The sequence below is a fragment of the Capricornis sumatraensis genome, chromosome 3 (genome assembly GCF_032405125.1).
Source record: "Capricornis sumatraensis isolate serow.1 chromosome 3, serow.2, whole genome shotgun sequence".
NCBI lineage: Eukaryota > Metazoa > Chordata > Mammalia > Artiodactyla > Bovidae > Capricornis > Capricornis sumatraensis.
The window spans coordinates 145643137-145655677 of NC_091071.1; the positions used below are offsets into that span (position 1 = coordinate 145643137).

Sequence of the window (12541 nt, forward strand, 5' to 3'; positions counted from 1 at the left end):
CATTTTCATTTTAGTTTCATTCGTAAAAATCATGTATTCTACACAGGTAGGTTAATGATATAGGTTGGTTTGGGGTATGTTTATATTTTAATATGTAGCATTTAAGGTAACTGACATGGAATATATAGGTGCCTTTCCTTATGTCCTCTAAAGCAATGCTTGTCAAAGGATCTGTGAAGGGCCACCTTTAAAAAAAACTTCTAATTTGCCACAGACAAATATCTTTGTTTAATACAATAAAAGTTGAAAAAGACAAAATACAACTGTATTATTCTGTCAATCTTTTTTAAAAGCTTTAAACACTTAATTTCTATATTTATCTCAAGGCTGACTGGTAACACTTCCTGACCCATAGACTGTACAGTAAGTAGAACTGCTATAAAGAATATCTGATATTAGGAATGATGGATAGGGACTGCTTTATAACAAAACCAACTGAAATTAAAAACTAATAATCCTTCTCATATTGATGATGTTTCATTTACATGGACCTCAATAATTCAAATGGGATATTAAAAAAAATAAAATAAAACAGCCAGTATACCATCTTGAACCCTTCATAAAATCCACATCATTAATTTACTACTTTGAAAGGCTACTGAATGAAGGAACTAGATTTTAACTTAGTATTGATTTAGTACAGAGCAGTATAGAATAACTTTTATACTGTACAACAGTCACTAAATAAACTATGAAAAACCAATAAGAGAAACCTCCCATGTTTACAGATAAATTATTAAATGAAATTCCTCACACTAATCTAGCTACAATATATTTTAGAATACTTGGTAACTTTAACAAAACCTGTTGCTACTCCAGATGGAACTATAAAAAAACAAAAACAAAAAAGTGCTACCTATTATACCTGCATAGAGCTAAAGAGAAACTCCAACAGTATAAAGCCAATAAAGTCAATAATATATTAAAAAGTTCAGTTTTTCTTATAGAATGTGCTGTTCTGTGCTTAGTCACTCAGTCATGTTCGACTGTTCACACCCCATGGACTGTAGACCACCAGGCTCCTCTGTCCATGGGGCTTCTCCAGGCAAGAATACTGGAGGGGGTAGCCTTTCCCTTCTCCAGGGGATCTTCCCAACCCGGGATCGAACCCAGGTCTCTGGCACTCCAGGTGGATTCTTAATCAACCTAGCTACCAGGGAATCCCTTCTTAAAGAATATATAATGCTTATTATGTCTTTTCTACGGTTTCAACACAACCTCTTATCAGTTTTGGCACAAATGCAAATAACAATATAGACTCTATGCAGTCAAACTTCATTAAGGCTGCCCTTCTATATATGGATATTTTATATATTTATGTATTTTTATATGCATATAAAATGAAGGGATAGAAATATCCCTTTATTAATGAAATAAAAATCACCTGTATCTCTATCCCTAAGAAGAGAATAACACAAGACAATATGAGTTAGAGAGAAAACATTCTTATGTCTATAATGACAAAGTCTGGTTTGTACGTCAATCATTTCACACCTTTCAGGCCCACCTAAAAAAATCTCAGAAACCAGAAATGTTTTCATTGGTTATTTATAAGTCCAATAGGCTATCCATCAGGCTACAGAGCCACTTTCTCTGGTTATTTAAAACACTATACAGTGCACCATTGGAAAGGAAGGTGAAAGGTCATCTAAACTAACACTACTGGGAGCGCCCTTGTGGCTGGTGGTTATGACTCTACGCTTCCACTGCAGGAGGTGTGGCTTCAATCCCTGGTCATGAAGCTAAGATCCCACACGCTACCGAGTGGCCAGAAATAAACAAATAAGTAAACCAGCATTACTCATTATTCCTCCCATCCAAAAGAACTTTCCTTTCAGATGTCAAACTAAACATTTCCTTACCCAAGGCAGTCCTGAAGAGACCAGGAATAAAATGGAATAGATACCTTCACTCCAACGTGCCTTAAGTGAAGTGAAGTGAAGTCAATCAGTCGTGTCCGACTCTTTGTGACCCCGTGGACTGTGGCCTATCAAACTCCTCTGTCCATGGGATTCTCCAGGCAAGAATACTGGAGTGGTTTGCCATTTCCTTCTCCAGGGGATCTTCCTGACCCAGGGATCAAACCCGGGTTTCCTGCGTTGGAGGCAGATGCTTTAACTTCTGAGCCACCAGGGAAGACACCTTAAATTCCCTAGAGAAAGGACTTATGATATATTAGCTTTCTTCACTTTTAGGTTTTTCTAGAGACTGAATTCACTACCAATTATGAAGATGATTCTGAGGTTACAAAAACAAATGAGTTTCAGATGGAAAAGAGCCTTCCCTAGGTCCAAATTAAATTTATATTTCAGTTCAATAAGCGATGATTAAAAATGCTTAATATCTACAATTGAAAATAACTTTTAAGACCCCCTTGAATAAGGTCACAATAAGCTATCAAAAAATAATCCAGGGCCTTTGAAAGCACCTTTAATCAGTCTCTGTATTCCCTCATACACAGAATATAGTACAGCTTGTTCCATGTTTGATCCAAGATGCTAATGATAGTAGCTGTGGCAATGAAATCAGTAACACAAATGATACTATATTCACACCTTAAGTGCAAAGGAGCATTCTTACCAGTTTATTCTCACTTTAGCTCTGTCCAAAGGACAGGGAATAATGTCATTCCTCCCTTAACAAATAAATCTAACATTTCAGACAACTGACCCATAACCAGTTACTAGTATTTAAAATTGACACTTAGAAGATGAGTGTCACCATTCAAGCCAACAGGAAGTGAATTCCAGGCTATAAACCTCAATCTGCTACATAGATTTTTCACTTTTTTTTGGTAAAACCAAGAAAGAAGTACATACAATAAATAGTTTTAAAGTTGTGGCAATTCTTTTTTCAATTATATTTTAATTCTAATTTGTGAGTGTTATCTTTCAGATGGAACAGATATACGATCCTAGAAATAAGTGACGATTTTCTGTCCCCAGGAAAGTCAAGATGTGGTACTGTTAGCAGTTGTCATGGTATCTGTTTGTCCAACTCTTCTCAAGCTGGAGCAAAGGTAATAAACTCTTGGAGCATGAAGCGAAAGGGAAAAAAGAAAAAAAAAATGCAGATTGAATTTTCAGTGCTGAATTAAAATGCACTGTGCAGTAGAGTATTTGACCATAAAATGCAATTCTAATAAAAATATACCAGAGCCCTTCACAATTCACCAAGTTGTTTTTCTACCTCTAGTTTGTTTCCAACATAAAAACATAAAGGCATTTTAAAAAGAAATATTAATATGACATCAATTTCTTAATATACCAGTAACTCACTATCAGAAACTAACAAAAAGAATGCATAAGGACCCACCTGTGTGTGTATACTCAATCCTATCTGACTCTTTGTGACCCCATAGACTGTAGCCCACTAGGCTCCTCTGTCCATGGAATTATCCAGGCAAGAATACTGGAGCAGGTTGCCATTTCCTACTCCAGGGGATCTTCCCAACCCAGGGAGTGAACCAGCGTTTCTTGCATGTCCTGCACCAGCAGGTGGATTCCTTACCACTGAGCCATCTGGGAAGTCCATAAGAACTCAGAGCATAGAGTAACAATTTTTGATAAGACCATATATATTGTTTTAAAGAAGGAAGCCTCAGTTCTATTGAGTTTGTATAAAAATATACTGTTGGTTTACAAATAATGAAATACCCAACTCTTTCTGTCACATCCCCAGCTCTACCAGAGGAAAGAAAAAAAAAACAACAACAGTGCTACCTCAGCATTCCTCCACTACTCTATAGCGGCATGCATGAAGGCATGGAGATAGGAACAAGCATGATCAAGAGGGCAGAGGAAAATGGATTTTTTTTTTTTACTCTATAATAGTGTAGACTAGACAGTAATGGAAAAATAAGAGAGTAAGAGAGCATGGAGGCAAAAAAATAATCGCAAGGTCAAGCCCACAGAGTAGTCACAATAATGATACTATAAACAATAACAATAAGAAATAACTGAGCTCCTATACTGTTCCCAGTACTACAGAGGAGGCTTCAACATATACCTCATCTAGCTCTGACAAAGTCAACAAACATAAGTATTATCACTTCTCCTTACATAGGAGAAGGAAATGGTAACCCACTCCAGTATTCTTGCCTGGAGAATCCCATGGACAGAGGAGCCTGGTGGGCTACTGTCCACGGGGTCGCAAAGAGTCGGACACGACTGAGCGACTTCACTTCACTTACATAGGTATAGCACCTGAAACTCAGAGATATTAACTTATTCACATGAGGTCACAGAGTCAGTAGCTAGCAATGTTTTGGAGTAAATGATGATAGACTGTGATCAATGATGATTGACAGACATGTATATATGTTCATTACAGCTAACAGAAACACCTGGATTTTAACCTATGACCATCTCCAGAGCCTGAACTGCCTAAAAAATATTCTTATTAATGCTTACAAAAGATAACCTGATTTACTATATCAATAGACTAACAAGGAGAGGCTTAATTTAAGTTTAGCAGGCACTAGCAGGCACATTTCATTGAATGAATGTACATTCAATGAAAAAATAAATGAAAGAGGGCATCCAGACAAAAGATAAATAGGCTTTGTTTTTTCACTTTTTTTAAGGAAAGAGTAGAAACTCTTTGGCCTTTCTTACTGTTACCTTCATTCTCTGAAAGAAAATGTTTTTTTAAAACTAATCTTAATCTTCAATAAATGTTTGATTTGTAAACTTTGAATAATTAATACAATATTTGAAGGTAAAAAGCACTATCTTAAAGTGTATATAGATTTGCTAGAGACGTTGGAATGATTATTACAGAAAAATACACTGTAAAATTCTTTATTAATCACAAATAAGGTGTTCAGATTTATAAGATGTTAAAATTGCAAAAGAAAAGTATATTTTGAAATGCACTAAATAAAAGGAATGCTAATTATATCCTATAAAAGGCACATTCAGAATATGTATATATTTTCTGTGTAAAATTGTGTTTTGTTTCCTTTATTTTGGTGCTCATACACTTCAGATTTCATTTGCAGTATAAATAAAGCAGAAGGAGAAGAAAAGGGTTAATATTCCATGCCTTGCAAAAACCCTTAGGAAAAAAAAATTATCAGCTGGGTTAAAACAGAACCTGTTAGCCTATCTCTTAGGCTACCCCACAGTTGCCTTAAAGACTTGTTTTGCTGTGGTTTTGAACCTGAGTGTGATCGAGACCACGGCTTCCAACGGACCAAAAAAACAAAAAGAGGTAAAAGGCAAATACAACAATACACTAAGGGGCAGAGACAAGGCTCCCTCAGCCTATTCCGTAACAAACTTGTTGCCAGGCCTGTCTGCACCATCTTAACTCCTGTGTTTCTCTGGCCTTGAGCCAAGAGTATCATTTTACTCCCAGTGAAGAAAAAGAGTTTCATTCTTCCAATCTTGTACTACTTTCACCCCGACCTTGTAATCTTGTTTTTCCACATTTTCTAACTACTCAAACAAAAGCCTTCCCCCCTAAAATATGCACAAAGGATCGGGAAAAGAGGAGAATAAGAAGGAGGTGTTCTCTTGATAGATGGTACTCATAGTACTGGGTGCTATTTTAAACACTGATAAGGACAAGCTGAAAGCAGGGACTCTGCTTGCACCCTGTGAATTCAGGTAATGTATCCATTGTTCCACATCGCTATGGTCTGGTGGCAGGAACCCCAACTAGAACAAGCTTGCCCTGCATTTTCCTCTGCATTTAGATGTCAGCTTTGATAAGGTCACACCTTAAAAGATCCACATAGCATGCAACACACAGATAGCAATAAAGCCTTCAGCCATTCCCAGACTCAGATAAGCTGGTAAAAAGGGGAGGAAATCAGGACAACATTCACAAACGCAAACAGATTTACACAGCCATCCAATTTGTAACTACCACTACTTAGATCCTTCCTCACACCAGGGACCTCAGTGAAGGCAACAATATAGATTGTGGAGAGACTCCACTCCTCTCCCTCCCTGAGTCTATCCCAGAATTTTCTCGAAGGAGCTCACTGCTTTGCCTCCCTGGTCTCCTTGGAGGAGAATCCAGAAGAATTCCTTCATGGCGTTGTTTCTTTCCATTCCAATGACTCCCTGAAGCGGCCAATTCCTGACCCTTTATTCCCCTTAACCTCCCTGAAGATTTGATTCCTCTCCTAGTGCAGAGCCCGCTCCCATGAGCTACCCATAGAAACCAATTCCCCAACTGCCTTCCCTCCCAGTCATTCCCCAAAGATCCAATCCTCTTCTCCCCTGCTGTTTTCCTTTACACCTGCTCCCTAAAGAACCTGACATCACTATTAGTGAAAATACACCACTGAAGTGAAGGAAAGGGGAGACACACACACACACACACGATGAAGGAATGATATTCTAATTCCTGAACTGGTTTTTCTCTTATCTGAAATTTTTGTTTACATACAATATATTACATCACCTCTGATCAACTCAAACTTTCCCAAATCATTGGATGAAGTGATTTTATCTAAAACATTTCAAGAAGTATAATAGATGTGTGTGTATTTCCCTACCAAAAACAACAGTTTACAGAAAGTTAACCACCTTATAAAATTGTCACAAAAATCAAGACAGTGCAAAGATCCTTCTTAATCTATCAAACACTGAAAATCAAAAATCTAGGGTGAAAAGAAAATATCAGAAAAATTACTGATAGGCTGGCATCATGTTGAAAATCTCTGTTGTTAGATTGCCATGCTGTAGCTTACAGTTTAACCAAACTCTATCAGAAAACGATTTCATGGTAACATTGGGACTAAGAGCTTAGAGTTTTGAAACAACTTTTTTCACGCTATTTAATTCTTGCCTACTTTAGATAATAAAACATCACTGGGGCAAAAGATAAATGTATAATCTGTTTGAGAACATTTTCTTTATACTTTAATAATCAAAAATATGTGATTCCATTTTTGCTTTTAAAGATATAAATTTTTTATCTTTTATATCTAAACTTATTTTACATAAATTGTTAAACTTTCTCATTCACTTTTTTTTAAAAAGGTGTACAACTATAATGAATGAAAATAATAAATAATTAGCATTTAAATATGTTAACATTGATCCTATTTTTCCCATGGCTTCTTAAAAAAGCAACTTATGGAAAGAGCGGGCCAAACTCTTTCTAAATGAAAAGGTGGTCTAACCACTCTTAAGGAAATACATTTGTTTTTAATAGATTTTCCATTCTGATACCAAATATCTAAAAGCCCTTTGCCACCCAGAAACTCTAAAAGTAAATTATCTTAATTCTCATTCTCACATATCTTGCTCACACTTAATACCAAGATGAACACATTAAATAACACATGTACTTAACATCTGATTAATATATAATATTTGAACAATAGTACTAAAAAGTATCTCTCCCATTTTAAATAGTTTTTCAGCTAAAATATTTTTAAATTATAATGTAATTTTTATTCAAAGTATCTCATTGCATTCATCCAGTCATAAGTTAAAGAAGAGATACATCATGCTGTTGATAAATGAGAAAAATAATAAATTTAGAAACAATTATATCATAAGGTCTGGAGAAGGCAATGGCAACCTGAAGAAGGCAATGGCAACCCACTCCAGTATTCTTGCCTGGAGAATCCCATGGACAGCAGAGCCTGGCAAGCTCCAGTCCATGGGTTCGCAAAGAGTCGGACACAACTGAGCGACTAACACATGCACACATATCATAAAGAGGGCCAAATTAGCCTGTACAGATTCAGAAACACTTAGGGTTCTCTCAGATACATACAGAAAGGTCATCACAAAACACCTGGATTGTTCATAAAAGACAAACAAAATAATGGCCCTCTGAATATTCCTTATAATCCCTTGCCCTTGAAAACTTTAAGGCTCAGCAAGACAAAAAAAAAGAAAGAATTACTTCTTACGTGGGTGAAATTCACTACATGTATGTCAAGAGATGATAATTATAAGGTCTCATGACTTTAAGGTTGTAGCTTTTGAAAGAGGGGAATCTTTGATACCAGATATACTGCATGCTTTATTGCTAAGTATATATAGATTACAAACATTTTTCCAGTTCCAATAAAATCTCAAAATTCTAAGTGCAGAATTGTCTCTATGTAATTCTCTCACTATAGGAAGAACAGATTTAGTCATCTGTAGTGAGAACCTGACTCAAACTTAATAGGTAACACAAGTGAATTGTGATTCAAGTTCAAATAGTACAAGAACTATATTCCTACTTTCATGTGCCAGAGGTTTCAGTGATAATTTAGATAATTTGATACTTTATGTACACACACACATATATATATATACACATATATATATCTTCCTCAGGAATATATAGGGGAGAAAAAAGAATTAAACATACATCACCCTTATGTATTTCTATATGCCTGAGAGAGATAATATAAAAATCTTAGACCTTTCATGACAACATTTTTGAGAATTTTCAAAAATAACTAGAACCTGGTAGAGCATACAGCTCGAATTAGAAGTCAAGTCTTGAAATTTATCTATTTACTTGGACAATTCACTAACTTTTCAGTGTCTGTTTTTAAATCTCTAAAATGAAGGGGGTTGAAATCTCTCTCAAAAACTATGATTAAATAAAATGAAAAGTATCAGGGGTATAATCCTAAATTAGGCGGACGGTAACATAAAGACAACTGGGACACCAAATTGAATTGTCAGAAGAGTGAAATGCATATAAATTGAGGGGAAAAAGATTGAAATTGCTAAATAAAAACCCACAAGACATCCTTTTCAGTGTCTAACTCACTCAATATTCCCCAAAGTATTCATAACGAATGTTATGTCTGATGTGAACCAGAACACCGCTAGCTGCTGAGAAATGAGATAATGAAAACTATATAAGATCTCTTGGAGAAGGAAATGGCAATCCACTCCAGTATTTCATTGTACAGTAGGGTATTTGTTTAAACTGAACAGAAGTCTGGCACAACTTTACCCATTTCTTTTACATTTTACCCATGTTTGCACAGCATAAAATAATTGTCCTTATATTAGGTTGATATACTACTTGTACAATCCCCAGTGTCCTATGATCTGTATCTGGTCTCCACAAGCAGATTCTGATACATGAAAAGACATAGAGATCACCTTCTGAAGCACCCTGAGTGTGGCCCACAATTTCAGAGAGCTGAGCTACACACTGAGCTACTGAACTGATGTGACCTGAGATCTGATCCCACTTCAGTAGCCAACAGGCTACAGTGGTAGTGTTACTTTACCAAAATAAACCCCTCCTCGATACGAAAATGTGCCAAGAGTGCTTCCAGGTGCCAACTTCTACACTGCTGGAATAGGATTCCACTAACAGAGTTAATAAAGCTTTGAACTGTTTTTCTTTAGGAGGCATGTGTATTAGGATTCTACTCATCCTGAAATCTAGCCTCAAAGTAGATATAAAAACATACCATTTTTTAATTATACTTATATGCAATAACTGCTTATTGTAGAAAATTCAGCAATCTAAAAAAGGATAAACCAAATATCATAATTCCAACACTAAAAGATAATTACTGTTAACATTTGATATATATTCTCCTTATCTTTTAAAAAGTATACATACTTTTTAAGTATACAAACCCATATAAGTGGGTTTGTATTTACAAATTTGAGACCCTACTAAACAAACTTGTGCAGCCTTTTACATTTAGGCTGTATCTTATCCGCTCCAGTGGATATCCTGTTTTTTTAAACAATCAATCATTATTTAAAATATTTCAAAGAATTTAAATGGAACAGCTAATTCTTCACATCAAATATTCTATTCAAAGAAATTGTTTTAAAAGTGATTTTAACAATTGAGTCTACCAAACTTTCAGTAAATGAAGAATTCAATTAGACACAAGCTTAAAATTGTAATTGTAATCAACTCCCCTTTTTTCATTCAAATAAAATGAATTTATCATTCAAATAAAATGAATTGAATAATTATAAATATGAAATTATAGGTAGGGGTAAACTGTACACACTGCCTAAATAAAATTCACCTTGGAATTTTAGGGTTGCATATCACGATTAATATCACCACAAAACTACTAAGTGCTTATATTCAGCATCTACTATGCTAAGTTTTTTTCAAAAGCATTCACTCTAATCTTGACCACAACCCTATGAGACAAGTACATATTGGTATCTTTTTTACACATTAAGAAACCAACTTTCCAAAAGGTTAAATAATTCTCACAGCTAATAAATGAATCATACCAAAACATAAGATGTAGCTCTTGAATCCCATATTGAACAGATGTTCAATTTTTTCATTTATATTTATATCCTGTATATTCATATTTATTAACTGTATTTTAATGTTAATGAAAACAAGCTCTTAACATCAGCACTATTACCATCATGTTACAGCATGCCAATATTATACTTCAAGGACATAAGCATAAGCAAGACAAAATATATTCAGAGAGCTATAATAATATTGCAGATTTCAGAGTTATATTATATGTTATATAATTATATAATATCATATAATTACATTATATAATAATGTCCAGGAATGTTTAAGATTAATTCCAGTCCTAATTTTTATTTAACCGTTTTTTTTAAACTACCACTTACACATATTTTTGGATAAAGGTTGCTTGATGGTGTTAAAGTGTAGACACCAAGACAAATGCAATTAAAATTATTAAATGTGTACGGTAGAGAAAACTATCAACAAATGATCTGAATGTGCAGAATTTACATCTAAGTTGTGGAGGGAAAGAAAATGAATGAACTATGCTAGTCTCTTACAGTCCCACTTGCATGGAACCATGAGGATGACATTTTTAGTACCACTTGTGAGGAAAATTACTGAATAACTTTTTTTTTTCATTGTTTACCTTTTCTTTATTTTGTTGACTAGATATACGTATTTGTAGTGTTCAAAAAAAAAGCTTTAAGGTATATAGTGAAAAGTCTTGCATTAACAAAGTATATGGTGTAGAGTCTTACTTTGAATCCACTCTTTTATCTGCTTGGCTCTCAACCCTCTACTCTCTACCAAAATACCCAGAAAACATGTTTATTTATTTATTTATTGGCTTCTTATAAAACTTTTCCTGTATTTTTTAATATAATGATCAAATATATAATTATATTTTAATATATTTTTAAAATATATATTCTGTACTTTTTAACAGTAATATATTATGGAAATCTTCCCATAGTCATAAGATTCACCATTTTACATACACCCTTGTTAAAGTACCTAATTTATTTAACCAATACTCTACTGATGGACATGATTTTCAAACGTTTTTGCATTTTTACTATAAAACAACTGCTGCAATGACTACATTTGTACATTTAACATTTTATAAACATATCATAAACTTGTAGAAATAGGAATATCAAATCAAACCTTATGCATATTGTTTAAAGTCATATTCATACCAACTTACACTCTCATCAGCAATGTATAAGAGTTCTTATTACCTGGTAGTCTTTCCAATATAGAATGTTATTACACATTTGGTTTTTTGCTAATGTACTGTATTAAAATGCTATCAAGCATAGTTTTAGATTTTTCTGTTTTGAAACTCTTTATAAGAGTCACCGGTATTTTCCTTTGAGCTATGTAATAGCATAATATGATCAGATATTCATTAGGTGTTCTTTGTCAATTATTAGATTTTGTTACATAAAGGGGAGGCCAGATCTTTAGCCAAAATGAGTTGCAACTTTTACCTTCAACTTATTATTGATGGTTTTGCTAATTGTTTTGCCATGTGGAAATTTAAAATTTTATAAATTCAAATAAATTATCATTTTAAAATCAACTTTCATATTTTGAATTTTATTAAAAAGGCCTTTTCCATACTAACCATAAGAAATTTATATCTTCTTATACTACCTTTATAGTTTCATCTTTCTCATTTAAAACTTTGTTCCAATTCAAAGCTTATCCTGATGTTGAGTATGAGATACGGATGCTGTTATAGGTTCAGTATGTGATATGGACTGTATGATATACCTGTCAAAGAATACAGTGGTTCTTCCCATTTTTAAGTACTCTTTTCATGTTCCTTAGTTAGAAATATTACATAATTAAATAAAACATCTGTTAATTTTGAACTTTTCCCATTACAAAGTGGTTGCTTGTGATCATTTTTCAACTAATTGATTCTCTGAGGTTTGTGAGCATAAAATCTTATCATCTGTAAATAATGATTGTTTTATCTCTTCCTTTCACATTTTTGTATCCTTTTATCTAACTGCATTGACAGTTTCCTCTCGTACAGCATTAAATATTGGTAGAGAGAGTGAACTGGATTTTGTCTTGCTTCCAATTCTGTGAAACATGCTTCATACATTCCTATCAATCATAATGACTTTTGAGCTGATATAAATTTATTTTATAACACTGAAGAAGTCTCCTTTCAATCCTATTTTACTGGATATGAAGAATGGTTGTTAATTGTTCATTGTTTTCATATGTCTTTTCAGTGTCTATAGAGATAGGCTCTTGTGACTTTTCTCCTTAGTTTAATATGATAAACAGCAGATTACCTACTACTGAACTATCCTTGTATTGCTGAAATAAAACCCAGTTGTTG

General features: G+C 34.0%; 1 protein-coding gene across 3 annotated transcripts in view; it reads right to left on the reverse strand.

Annotated features, from left to right (window-relative positions):
- Positions 1–12541, reverse strand: part of IKZF2 (IKAROS family zinc finger 2) — a 167228-nt gene that overhangs the window by 115956 nt on the left and 38731 nt on the right. The window lies entirely within an intron of this gene.